At 46.9% G+C, this 12,165-nt stretch overlaps 1 protein-coding gene across 3 annotated transcripts in view; it reads right to left on the minus strand.

Annotated features, from left to right (window-relative positions):
• The window catches only part of ZBTB44 (zinc finger and BTB domain containing 44), a 37,772-nt gene extending 26,355 nt beyond the window's left edge, over positions 1-11,417 (minus strand). For 2 of the 3 annotated variants that reach the window (XM_014257366.2, XM_005528453.3), the window contains exon 1: positions 11,308-11,417. The gene's annotated coding sequence lies outside the window, so the exon portion shown is untranslated. Of the gene's footprint in view, positions 1-1,427; positions 1,530-11,307 lie in introns of those variants that run through there. The other variant, XM_014257365.2, reaches the window with a different exon arrangement.
• Between the last annotated feature and the right edge of the window lie 748 nt (positions 11,418-12,165).

Genomic DNA, 12,165 nt, shown 5'->3' on the forward strand with positions numbered 1-12,165 from the left:
GCCCCAGCTCACAGTTACAGCTCTGACTCACGCTGTCACTGCTATCGAAAACATTAATCTTTCATGGGGATAGGAAAAAACTGACTCAGATCATGGAAAAATGCATTTGCATGATGCAAATCTAGGAGGTGCATTTTAATTCTCAGGGCTGGTGAAGGCACTGAGAGAAGTAGTGGGGTGCCAAACCCATCAATTTGCTCTACAAAATGGTTTTATTGTAAGTGGAGATGGAATGTCAGCTGCAACAGAACACTTCTGAAAGGATAAAATTAGGAAACATTTACATACACATTTTAAGAGAACAGTACCAACAGACCAAGCACAGATTATTTTAGACTGGTTTGCACAAGTGGAACTTCAGCTGAGTGTGGAATCCAGGAGTTGACATCCCTCCTCTTGGAGGTGCCAAGGCTCCCAGCCACTTATCACCCCTACAATTTATCACTCAAAACCAGCCTCTGCTTTTGGTAACAATGCCTTAATCACTGGAAGCTTTTTGAAAAAAGTTTATCTAATTAACTTCTCAATGCATATTCCTATACAAAAGAGAGAAAAAAATCCTCCTATTTTGGCATTCTGTTTTAATTCTTACCAGCAGCAAGGTGTGAGATATGGTCAGACACTGCACCATCCTTGCAATCTACACCTCCCTGGTACTTGATTTAACTTCCCTTGCCAAAAGACGGACAATCAACACCTTAGCATGTACTTCCCGTTCCTCTGTGGTTTAGCAGAATTTTTGTATTTTTACACCATGGATGTTAAGCACAATAGCTGCTGTTAAAGCAATACAGACCAAGAACAAATCAGAAATATTTGCTTAATTCCAAATATCTGTTGTCCTCATTCAAAACTATAAATCTCCAAGAAAAGGTTTACAGTTTCCAAATGGAGATGACCAAAGTCTTCCTCATGTCACAAGACTGCCTGAGCATATAAAAGCCAAAAAAAACCCCAAAACATCTACTGTGATGAAAAAAAGGTATATATGTGTCTACTATTTTTATTTTAGAATATTAAAACCAACACAAAACATATCACAGAGCTGTTGCTCCTGTACTGTGAGGTCACAGCGAAGAAAAAGCTGAAAACCATTAGTTAAACCACCACTATTTTTCCAGAGTTGCTCTTTCTACATTTAAGGTGAAGCACAATGTGTCTTAGGGATTTTTGTTTGTTTTCCTGACTAAGTCATTTGCATGGGAATTAAGAAATTGAATGTAAAAATTCAGCAGTTGTGCTCTGACAGTGTAAAAGGAGATATTAAAGAGAGCCTGTGTGGGCTGATAGGAGAAGAATTACAGCCTGCAGAGGAGAGCCTAGGACATGGCACAGGATGGAAATTGTGCATCCAAACCAAGTCACAGTGACTCCACAAACCTTCAAAAACTTCCCAGTGACGGAACAGAACAAGGCACAGAACTTACCTATTTGGGCTGATGCATCTTCCAGAGTGATTTTGCAGAGTGAAACCCCCAGGCATGTCCTGGAACTCAGAGTGGAGCTCTCCCATCTGGCAGAATCAAGCACTTGTCTGCCTGACTGTAATAATTACAGATTCCAAGGGTACATTCATTAACTTCACCAGCAGCCACATACTTGAAGCAGACTCTCATGCAGCTCTGGCTTGTCATTTCCTCATGAAATCATGTCTCTTATCAACCCTTATATATGGCCTACAGGAAGGGGCCTGCAAGACTTTCTCCTGTCTGATCTCAAATTGGCAGGCGAGTTTAATTCTACTTCAATCCTCCCTTTTTAATTCTTGTGGCAAGAATTGCACATCAGTTATGTCTCATTATGTCTCCGGCAAATGAGAGCTGTGGTCTCTGCAGCTGATGGACTCCAAGCTGCCATGAAGCAGGTCTAGAGTGGGAAACCAATACACAGATAAATCGGGACATTATTAACTGTAGAAATGTCACAGGGCTGGAATTGAAGCTGTCCACAGTGAAGTTTCAATTGCTAAATGCTCCCATTGGCTTCAGGGCAATGGAAACTCATCTGCACAGCTCTGTAAATGGCCGTGGCTGAGCACAGACCCTCCTGACTGATGGCAAAAGCTGCGAGCTGGCAGCAGTTTGTAATCCAAACGCTTGGGAATCACTGAGAGCCGACCTGGAGCTCTGAACGTAGGCACTGAGTGTGCTGGATTAATGCAGCAAGATTAAAGCATAGCTACAACTCCTGGCCCAGATAAAACTTGCAGATTAAATGTCATGTTGTAGGTGTGTAAAACATGTTACCACTCCTTTCATTAGAAGCCAGTCTAAAAGTGTTTCCATTAGACACTGCTGTGATTACACAGTGATACTTTAATTCTCAGGGAAAAGGTGTCAGTGTATCAGGACAAGAGGCAGGACTGTTCAAAGAGTGTCTCATTTTGTGGTGCACACCTGCAAATAAACTTGGCAACATTAGCACTATGATAATTTTGTCTCTCAAATATTTAGTGTACAAGGTCTGATTAATAAAAAATATAGAGATGTTTTCATCTCTCAAAGATACGTGATTGCAGGTGTTTGTATACAAGTGCAGAAATCCAGCCAAAAGAAAACAAACTGAAGAAAAAAGAATGAATAATGAGAAAACAAACAGAAATTGGGATACCACCTGTGTTTACTGAAGTTAAAGTGTCTCAAACGGAATCAATAATGTATTTTTCAGAAAAAGAGGAAATGCCAGCTATGATGAGAACTTCATTAAATGTTTGACTAACATGACAAATAGAGCTGTTAGTGAAAACACAGAGATGAACAGACAAACTGAAGGTAAAGAAACAGCTGAAAGAAATTCATGTACTTGGAATAACAGATTAAAGAATTCACCTCTGAAGTGATGCAAGAACTTATTTCAGCAAAGATCTCCAAGACACTGGCTCAGAAAATGCTGACCAAAAGGTTAAGGTGTATCGTCAGCACAACACACAAAAACAAATGACTGACAATTGGAGCCCCAGGAACAGAACAAAATCCATGGGAAATCCAACAGTATGAATTTAACATTTGATGTGATACATTAGGGAGCTAGAATGGACCCCAGCTGTGAACTGGGAGCTAATGAGTTAAAAGTGACTTTGGGGTAAGATCTCCATATTGTTAAATTAAATCAACAGCTAAGTAAAAAGCACACAGAACACCAGCCTACTGCAGTGCCTAATTTCTTGCCAGGTATTTGTCAATATCTATTTTAACCTCCTGAAAGAGTCTCGAGAAGGGGATTTTGGTGTATTTTTCCTCTCTATGCAGCTGTGCCTTAATGTGTCTGTAAAGTAAACTGTGTTTAGATCTTTTCAGAGCATCTTCCTTTACCAGGTGATGTTTCAGCAGGGACACGGGAGTGGCCAGAACTGACAGGGAACACATCGAGGGCACTGAGCAGCACAACAGCTCTTAATCTCAGCATCTAATTAACAACAGAGATTACAATAATCAGGGCAGGACGGTAGTGCCTGCTGTATGTAAACTGATCTGACGCCACAGTCTGCTTTTCTGCAACAGGAAGATGTTTCCTGAGATCATTTACAGATAAAGAAGATCTGTGTCCTTTTTAAAGACTCTCTACCTTTCTACATAACTGAAGCTTGCTGGCTCCAACAAAACCCATGTTTCATGCAACAGTGATACTCTGAAATAAGATTTATCTGGGGAGAATTGTCTTGTTTTCCTCAGCCACGACAGTTTTTTGAGTTATGCTGTGATCATTTGAAGTCATCACTTCTGGAGAACAGAATGTTACCATTCACTACTTCAAAGGACCCAGATTTAACTTGTTGCTTTTTTGAAGCCGCAGTGTAGTGCAGAAAGTTTATGTGCCTAATATAGCTTTCACATGGCTGAATAAGCAAACCAGATAAATGCTGCTTTCCCCAGCCTCTGGTGCTTTAAACTTTGCATTGTAAGAATCTCATGTTAGCATTCCATGTAACACATGAAAGCAAATTTTCTGACAGCACTTAAAACTGAGGCTCGTTTAACAAATTGAGCAGTAACTGTGAAAGGTCTTGCTCCACACTGAATTACCTTCATTCTCATAATAAAAATTAATGTGTCAACTTCACTAGACAGAGTGTTTTGGGATATTTAACAGCAGATTCACTACCCTGTCCTCTTGGTTTTCACAAATTCCCCCAAAAACCACATGATCGAACTACTAAATGTGCCATCAACATATGAAACAAATCTGCACATTTTTGGGTTTTGGTTTTTGGTAAAATAAAAGCAATAAAAAGTGAATTCATATCCTTTTGCAGGGAAGCACCTCAGAATATAATCAGCCTATAGTAAAGGGACTGATGTGTTACAGCCCTAAGGCACACATTCAAATTTAACCATGCTTTCCACAGCAGTGTTCATGCATAATTTTTATGTATCTCAGTAACTTTTTTATACTCTTGCTCTATGCAAATTCAGGTTAAGTTTTTCACAAATTTCTTAGTGTAGAAAAGCTGTTAGATGACCATTTCCTACTCTGTAATAAAAAGCGAGGCTGCAGTTTTATAGTCCTTGGTCTTTAACAAAAAAACAAAGTACAAAAACCCCCAATTGAATATTAAGTACTTCTAAGTACTGCAAATTGCCAAAAAACGTCCATATATTACTTTCATTTGCACGTGGCAGCAATTGCAGCAACCTGCTAATTTAAACTAATTCCAGAAAGCTATTTTTTCTTATTTTACCATGGCTACCCACAGCATTTGAGCTTTCACTTCCAGAAGCTCTATGAGTATATCAACAAAAAGTCGGGGAAAATATTAATGAAGAAGACTACTCAGGCCAGTCTCTCAAATTAGTCACAAAAGCAAAAATCTCCAAGCCCTTTCTGGTGGTGGCACGTGGAAGAAATATCAGGAAAAATGGCACAGCAAAGCAGTAAGGCACAAGATGTTCTTGCTAGCACTACTCTGGATCCATGAAACAGTCAAAAAGACAAAAATAACAAAACTCCCCTATCTGTGGGTCCTCACACATCATTTTTCCTTTCCTCCTAGGCCAAATCAGGGATGCATTACACCAAAAGCAACCAAAGTACAGAGTCTCTCCTCTTCATTATCCCCCCACCTCCCTGTGTTCCCTCCTGTTCCCTTGTCTCATTTGACAGAAATAAGTGACTGGAAGGCACACCACAACCAGTAGGTTTGTCACAACCAAATTTGGCTAAATGCTAGTTTTTACTAGTTCAGTACAAAGCTTACCTGTCAACTGACTGGTTGTTTGAAATATTCAGGTTTATTACACAAAGTGACAGCTTTTCTCTCTCACTTTTATTCCAGGAAGCATTACACCCTAATGAAATCCACATTAACTATAATAAATGATTTTTTCTTAAGGACAATGCAAATGTGAACTCTCCCTGAAGCACAGCAGCCCCATTAACACCCCCAGTGCTGGAAGCAACACTGAAGAAAAACCTCAGTAAAGAGCAAAAGGGAGAGATCAAGGCAAAGTCTCACATCCCGTGTGATCCGAGGAGGAGAACAGGCATTGCTAATCCAGACAGCATGGACTGCTGCCAGCCAGCCGAGGTGTCACAGACACATCAACAACAGCCACCTTCCCAACGGAAGCAGCTAGAAAGAATCCTCAACAAGTTCAAGCAAGGCAGGAATGTGGTTGTGTCATCACCCTTTCAGCACTACTCGTACCTTTATTTTCCTAATGACTCATTTATGCAGATAAATGCCTAAAAGGAGTTCTTCTTGGCTCCAAAACCTAAAAGTCCTTGTATTTACCCACAAATCACGTTATCAGGTGAGCAGCAACTCCACAGGCTGGAGCTGTCTGCCCTTGTATGGCCAAAGCTGGCCTGGCAGAACCATATCCATGGTATGTGCTGGGTATAAGGAGAGTTTTGTGGTTTGTTTTTAAACCTCCAGCATCTTTACTAACATTTTACAGAAACTTCTCACAGTAGGTAAGAGGGGTATTTATCCATTTAAAAAAACCGAAACAAGATGTTGAAAGAAAACTGCAGGAACCGTGAGACCACAGAGCTTCAACCCTGTCAATATCTGCCCCTAACACAGGAGTACGTGTCTGTCAACCCACCAGTTATTCCCAAATCCACCAGTAATTTCTGGGACTCTTAGGTCTCCACAGGACATGGCACCTTCGTGCTTCCAATGCCTTCCAACAGACTTAGCTCTGGCAAGTATCCACCACAACTGTAGTTTTTTCCATAATGCTCTCTTGGTAATATCCAAATACAGAATGCCTTATCAACAGCCATCTGTAGCTGTATTTATAAACTAAGATCCTCTTCAGTATCTGTATTTCCACCACAGTATCTCTCACTACGATTACCCAGTTCATTTGTACTTTGAATGTAAAACATTACACATAGTAAATGTTTCTAATGTTATCACAGAGGAGCTACAAAGTATCCCTTTATTAGAAAAGCAAATCTCCCTTTATTCAGTCTTCTTGGGGAAAGCAAGCAAACAAGTGTTGTGGCCAAATCACCTCAAAACAATAGCAGAACTCAAAGGAAAAAAAAACCAAAACAAAATGATGTAGAGCTGCCTCCCCAGACAGAGGCACTAAACAGACTGGGACAATGCAGCCTGGAAAAGGAGAAGAACCCAAAGAGAGTAAACTGAGAACACTGAAACCTATAAAATCACAAATGAGGTGCCAACGCAAAAGAGACTATTCTTTCTTGTTCTACAAAAAGCAGGAGGGACTCAAAGAGATTCCAGTTTAAAAAGAAACAAACCCCCCCCAGAAGCCAGGTATTATTTTTGTATAAATTGAGGGATTAATCACAGGGTATTCTGTGGAAGCTCCAGGTATAAACTCTTGGAAATGTTTAGGCAATTCCCTCAAGGACAGGTCCAACAGGCACTGCCAGCTCAGACCCTCTTGCTCAGGCCACCTGGAAACCCTTCACTGCCAGGAGCTGGGGATGGTGACTGAGCTGCCTGGGGTTGCTGCTCCACTCTCCCCTAATGATTTACTTCTGCCCACTGACACAGACCACAAGCTGAGCCCAACACACTTTTTGCAGCCCTTATTATCCCATCGTTCACGTACTCTGATGAATCTGCTCATGTGAAATAATTATTTCCCCAGCTCTAAAGTGGAACGCATTAAGAAAACACTATTTACAAATAATGCACAGTTTAAGTCACTTCCTTAATGTGATTAAATGGAATGTAAGAATTGAACAAAATGCTGAGTGTTTACCTTTCCTGTCATCCCATTTTATCAGGTTTGCAGCTCGTTTCCTCCCACCACCATTTCATGTCAGCACCTTGCACAAAGCAGCCCCAGACACCTGCTTTCATCCAGTGAAACCATTAGAAGAATCAATTCTGCTCTCCAAGGCAAGGAGAGTGATGGACTCCTATGTTTACTTAGCAATAAGCACACAACTATTTAATTAGATCTAGATGCTGGAAACTGCATCTTTGAGGAACAGCCGTGGCCACAGAGAATGAAGTGTTTAAATTTGTTACATAAATCAATGTTTTCAGTAGGTTTTTTTCTGCTTGTAACTGCCGACTTCCATATGGAAACCCTGTCACAGGTAGAGGCACATCTCCCACCCAGCTTGGCTCCTGCACCCTCACACAACACTTCTTGGAAGAAACAAGCAATTAAGTTGCTGCCCCTTCTCAGCCACACACGATTCCAAGATTGATGTCGTATTTCAAGCGACAGACTGTGAACACGCTCTGCAACCGTGGCATTTAATTTAGAAGTCAGCACTTGACACATTGAAGTATTTGGAATTCCTGAAGTCTGGCTGTCTGCACAGTTGCATAATTTGAGCAGGGATAACCTACTTATAACTGGGAGAGGGAGAAGAATGTCAACAGACAATCCCTTCTACGTCAGGGGACATCTCCTTCCTCGTCACATGCCAGCAAAAGCACCACTGCTTTCTCACAGGCTGATTTTCCTTTTCTTTAAGCTAGTGGATTACAATTCCTAAAAGGAGTGAAGCTACATATATCACCAGATGTTCTCCTAGGAATACACTCAGATGTTCTCAAAGCTCACTGAAAAATGAGTTTACCAGATATAATGGGTGAGGCCAGTGAAATACTGATGTGAAATACCCCACACAAGTGTGAAGGACCCAAGTCACACAAACACCTCACCAGGCACAGGCATCACACATCCATTCACAGAAAAGCCACAAAGATATAAAATCTCCTTCTAGCAAGTCACAGGATACAACCAAAACCAGTGGCTGGGTGGTTGTTCAGCCTCAGACAGGGGGAAGCTGTTTTGCTTTTCATCCTCTTGGCAAACAGCTAAGCAGACCCTTCGAGCAGCACAATTCTTCACCAATGCAGAATGAACCCACCCCTCTGGAAAGTGACAGAGTTTATGATTAACCTCCTGTTGCAACAAACATGGCAAGGATTCAATTTCACTCTCTGGCTACTCCTCTTACAGACTGCAGAAAGAATACCTAAGGACAGTCTCTCTCCTCCAAACCTCACAGTCACAGAGGCAGGAATTCTCTCACCCTGGAAACAAAACTAGGGCAAAAGCTCTCAAGCATGATCCTCCCTCAGCATCCCTGCATCATCCACCTGGGGAGACTAAAGTGGGGCTGGAAATTCCCTTCCCATGGAAAGAGACTGCTTGGAGTGTTAGCACCAATTAAAGGTTTGGATTAAAACCAGCTGTTTAAATAGAAGTAGTCCCAAGGGAGAGGCACTTAGAGCATTGTAACTAGTTCCTGGAATAAACAGTTGGATATCAATGGAGGCATTTACACCGGGACAGCTGTGTCTGAGCTCCCAGGTTCAGCTCCACCTCCTTAAGCAGCTGCACTTAAACCCAGGCAAGCTCTCCAGGCTCATCACACCTTGGATCTGTGTAGACATCAAGCTGCAGGAGACCTCGAGGGCAGAAGAAAAGCACATTGCTCTCCTAATTCCCTGAAAGACTCCTGAGTGCTGGTCTGTGACGTGTCTGCACAGGACCTGCTCCCACTCAGCATCACCTTGCAGATCCACAGAGCAGTGCCACAGGTGTGCCCTGCATGTGACAAATAACCATCATCTCATCTATGGAAACATCCAGCTCAGAGCCAGGGATCAGCTCAGGAGTGAACTGGGTGACCTCTTCCTAAGGAAGAGCTGCCATGTGGCATAACCTGGTGGATACACCCCAAGAATAAATAAAACAAAAATTTTAAAAAGGGTAAAGAAAAGCCTCCTATCAGGCAGAGGCACAGAAAGAAAACAGGGGCAAATGTGGAACTAGGAAAACTGAGAAACTCCCATGGGGGTATGGCAAACCCATAGTATCACATAAGGACAACTATGAAAGCAGGAGACTTCTAGAAAAATCACAGAATGGTTTGGGTTGGAAGGGACCTTAAAGATCATGTCCAACTCTCCTGCCATGGGCAGGGACACCTTCCACTAGACCAGGCTGCTCCAAGCCCTGTCTAGCCTGGCCTGGAATGTTCCCAGGGATGGGGCAGCCACAGCTTCTCTGGGCACCCTGTGCCAGGGCCTCACCACTCTCACAGGGAAGAATTTCTTCTCAATATCCCATCTAACCCTTCCCTCTGTCATTTGAAGCCATTCCCCCTTGTCCTGGTACTCCACGGCCTTGTCAAAAGTCTCTCTCCTGCCTTCCTGGAAACTTTTCAGGCACTGGAAGGGACTCTTAAGGTCTCAGAAAAAAATCCAGGAGTGGCCAAATTATGTGTATGACCAGAAAAAGAGAAAGTGATCGTATTTTAGACCCATGGGATGTGCAGATACCTAGAAGTACACAGACTCCTGACTCCTGGACAGCTCAGCAAAGAAAACCCCAAAGCCAAAGCAAAAACCAAGGTAGGCTCAACCTGAGAGTCTCCCACTGCAGGATCAGCAGGGCCCAGGAAGGAAAAGGGGGAAAATTTCAGCCATGGAAGAGATAACAGGCAGCCAAGAAGAGATCAGAGATGGGTACAGGGGTGACCTCTCTGGCACGTGCAGCAGGGAGGTGATGGCAGCAAGCATGGGAACAGCTGGCACTGGGCATCTGTGGGAACATCCAAGACATGAAAGGACCCACAGTGAGAAATGCCTGCCTGCAGAAAGGCTGCTGGACTGCACCTTCCCTGAGGGGTGCAAACACACACAGTGCAGGATGCAGCGGCTTTGGCAGGAAAGCAGTGGGATAACTCTGGAGAGTGTGGAGGAGGAGACACACATCCCTCATCAGTGGGCAGAGCAGGCTCCACAGCACAGGAGATGGGCTAGAGGAGTCACCCCTTAGCATCTGGAGGAGGATGGGTCTTTGTGGGTGGGGAAAACCTCAGCAGCTTTTTGCAGACAGGCAGGAGCCCCCTGAGGTGTGGGATTTAACAGGCTGTGCTGGTCAAGCACAGAGTTCATTCCACATGTGCATGGAAACAGGTACAGCATATTTTAGTAGGATACCCTGTGTGTGTTAAAGAAGACAAGAGGCTTTTGGCAAGGAAGAAACAGATTATACCCTCCCAGAACCTGCTGATTATGTTTGTATAGGAGAATGACTCTAGAGAGATGGAAGGGGAGCAGAAAAACGTGAAGCAGTTCCTGGCAGATGAGCACTGTGACACCCTCACGGCGCATGGACACAGAGGCAGCGCAGCAGATGGACACTAAGGAATATGCAGAAGGTACTGTTGTAGGAAAAAAAACAAACAACAACAAAGGGACAGCAAGCTTTGCTTCACAGCTAGTGGGAATCCCTCTATTTCCTCCCATAAGCCGGCACTGGAGGCAGCAGGTATCCCGTTGGGATGCAGGAAACAACACAACTTCCCCCACACGCCCCTTGGAACTCCAGGTTTGCGTGTGTACCCACAGGCTTCGGCAGCCACTGCAGCTCCCTCGGGGCAGGGGACACCCCCGGAGGGGTGAACACCGGCACAGGGGACACCCCCAAACACGGGGACACCCCTAAACAACGGAACACGGGACATCCCAAAGGGAGGTGACACCCCCAAGCACCGGCAAAAGGGACAGGGGACACTCCCGGAGAAAGGTGACACCGTGAAACATCGGCAGAGGAGACACCCCCCGCCCCGGGAACCCTCGGTGAGGCGCGGGGATGACACGGCCCCGCGGGAGGGGGACACACCGGCTGTGCACCGCGCAATGGGATCCCCCGGGGGGGTGAGCGCAGCCCCGGGGCCGCGGGGCACGAACGGGAAACACGGGGGAAGGGACGGGACGGGTCTGAAAGGGGGGGAGAGGGGCCGGAGCCAGATCCCCCCCCCCGCCCCCCGCCCCTGTGGGGCACCAGCGGCCGCCGCGCCACCGACCGGCCCCCTCCCGCGCCAGGCCCGGCCGCGCTCCCCGGTTACCTGCGGGCGGTCGGTGAGGCCGGGCCGCTATCTGGGGGCCATGACGGCGGGGCCGGGAGGCGGCGGGACGGGCGGGATGAGCGGGGTATTGGCGGGGGGGAGGCGGAGGGCGGCGCCTCCCCCGCAGGCGGCGCGGGGGAACGCGGGGGGAGGGGGGGCGGGGGGGGGGAAAGAGAGGGGAGCGGGCGACCCCCCCGCGCGAAGGGCCGTGAGGGGCGCGCGCGCCGCGCGTGCACGCGGGGGAAGGGGGGGGCGCGGGGGGGGGGAGCGCGCGCGCCTCCGTCCGAGCTCCCGCGCGCGCCGCCCGGGCACTTTGTTTGTGTCCCACAGTGCACCGCGAGCGGCGGCGGGGGCGGGGCCCCGCGCATGCGCACTGGGCGCTCGGGGCAGCCGGCGGAGCCGGGCACCCCGCGGGGAGAGCGGGTCCGGCCCTGGCAGCGGCGGGGGAAACCCGGGCCCTGGTGAACCCCGGCGGGGGGAAACCGGGCCCTGGTGAACCCCGGCGGGGGGAAACCGGGCCCTGGTGAACCCCGGCGGGGGAAACCCGGGCCCTGGTGAACCCCGGCGGGGGGAAACCGGGCCCTGGTGGACCCCGGCGGGGGGAAACCGGGCCCTGGTGAACCCCGGCGGGGGGAAACCGGGCCCTGGTGAACCCCGGCGGGGGGAAACCGGGCCCTGGTGAACCCCAACGGAGGGAAACCGGGCCCTGGTGTACCCCAACGGAGGAAAACCGGGCCCTAGTGAACCCCGGCGGGGTCTTACCGCACCCAAGAGGTTCCTGCTGCACCCAGCGGAGGTTAACGGGGCTCTGGTGTCCCCCAGCAGGGGGAAAACGGGGCCTTGGTGCCCCCCAATGGG

Source organism: Pseudopodoces humilis, chromosome 25, assembly GCF_049639895.1.
Source record: "Pseudopodoces humilis isolate 2021_Gansu_Grassland_sample_001 chromosome 25, ASM4963989v1, whole genome shotgun sequence".
Lineage (NCBI taxonomy): Eukaryota > Metazoa > Chordata > Aves > Passeriformes > Paridae > Pseudopodoces > Pseudopodoces humilis.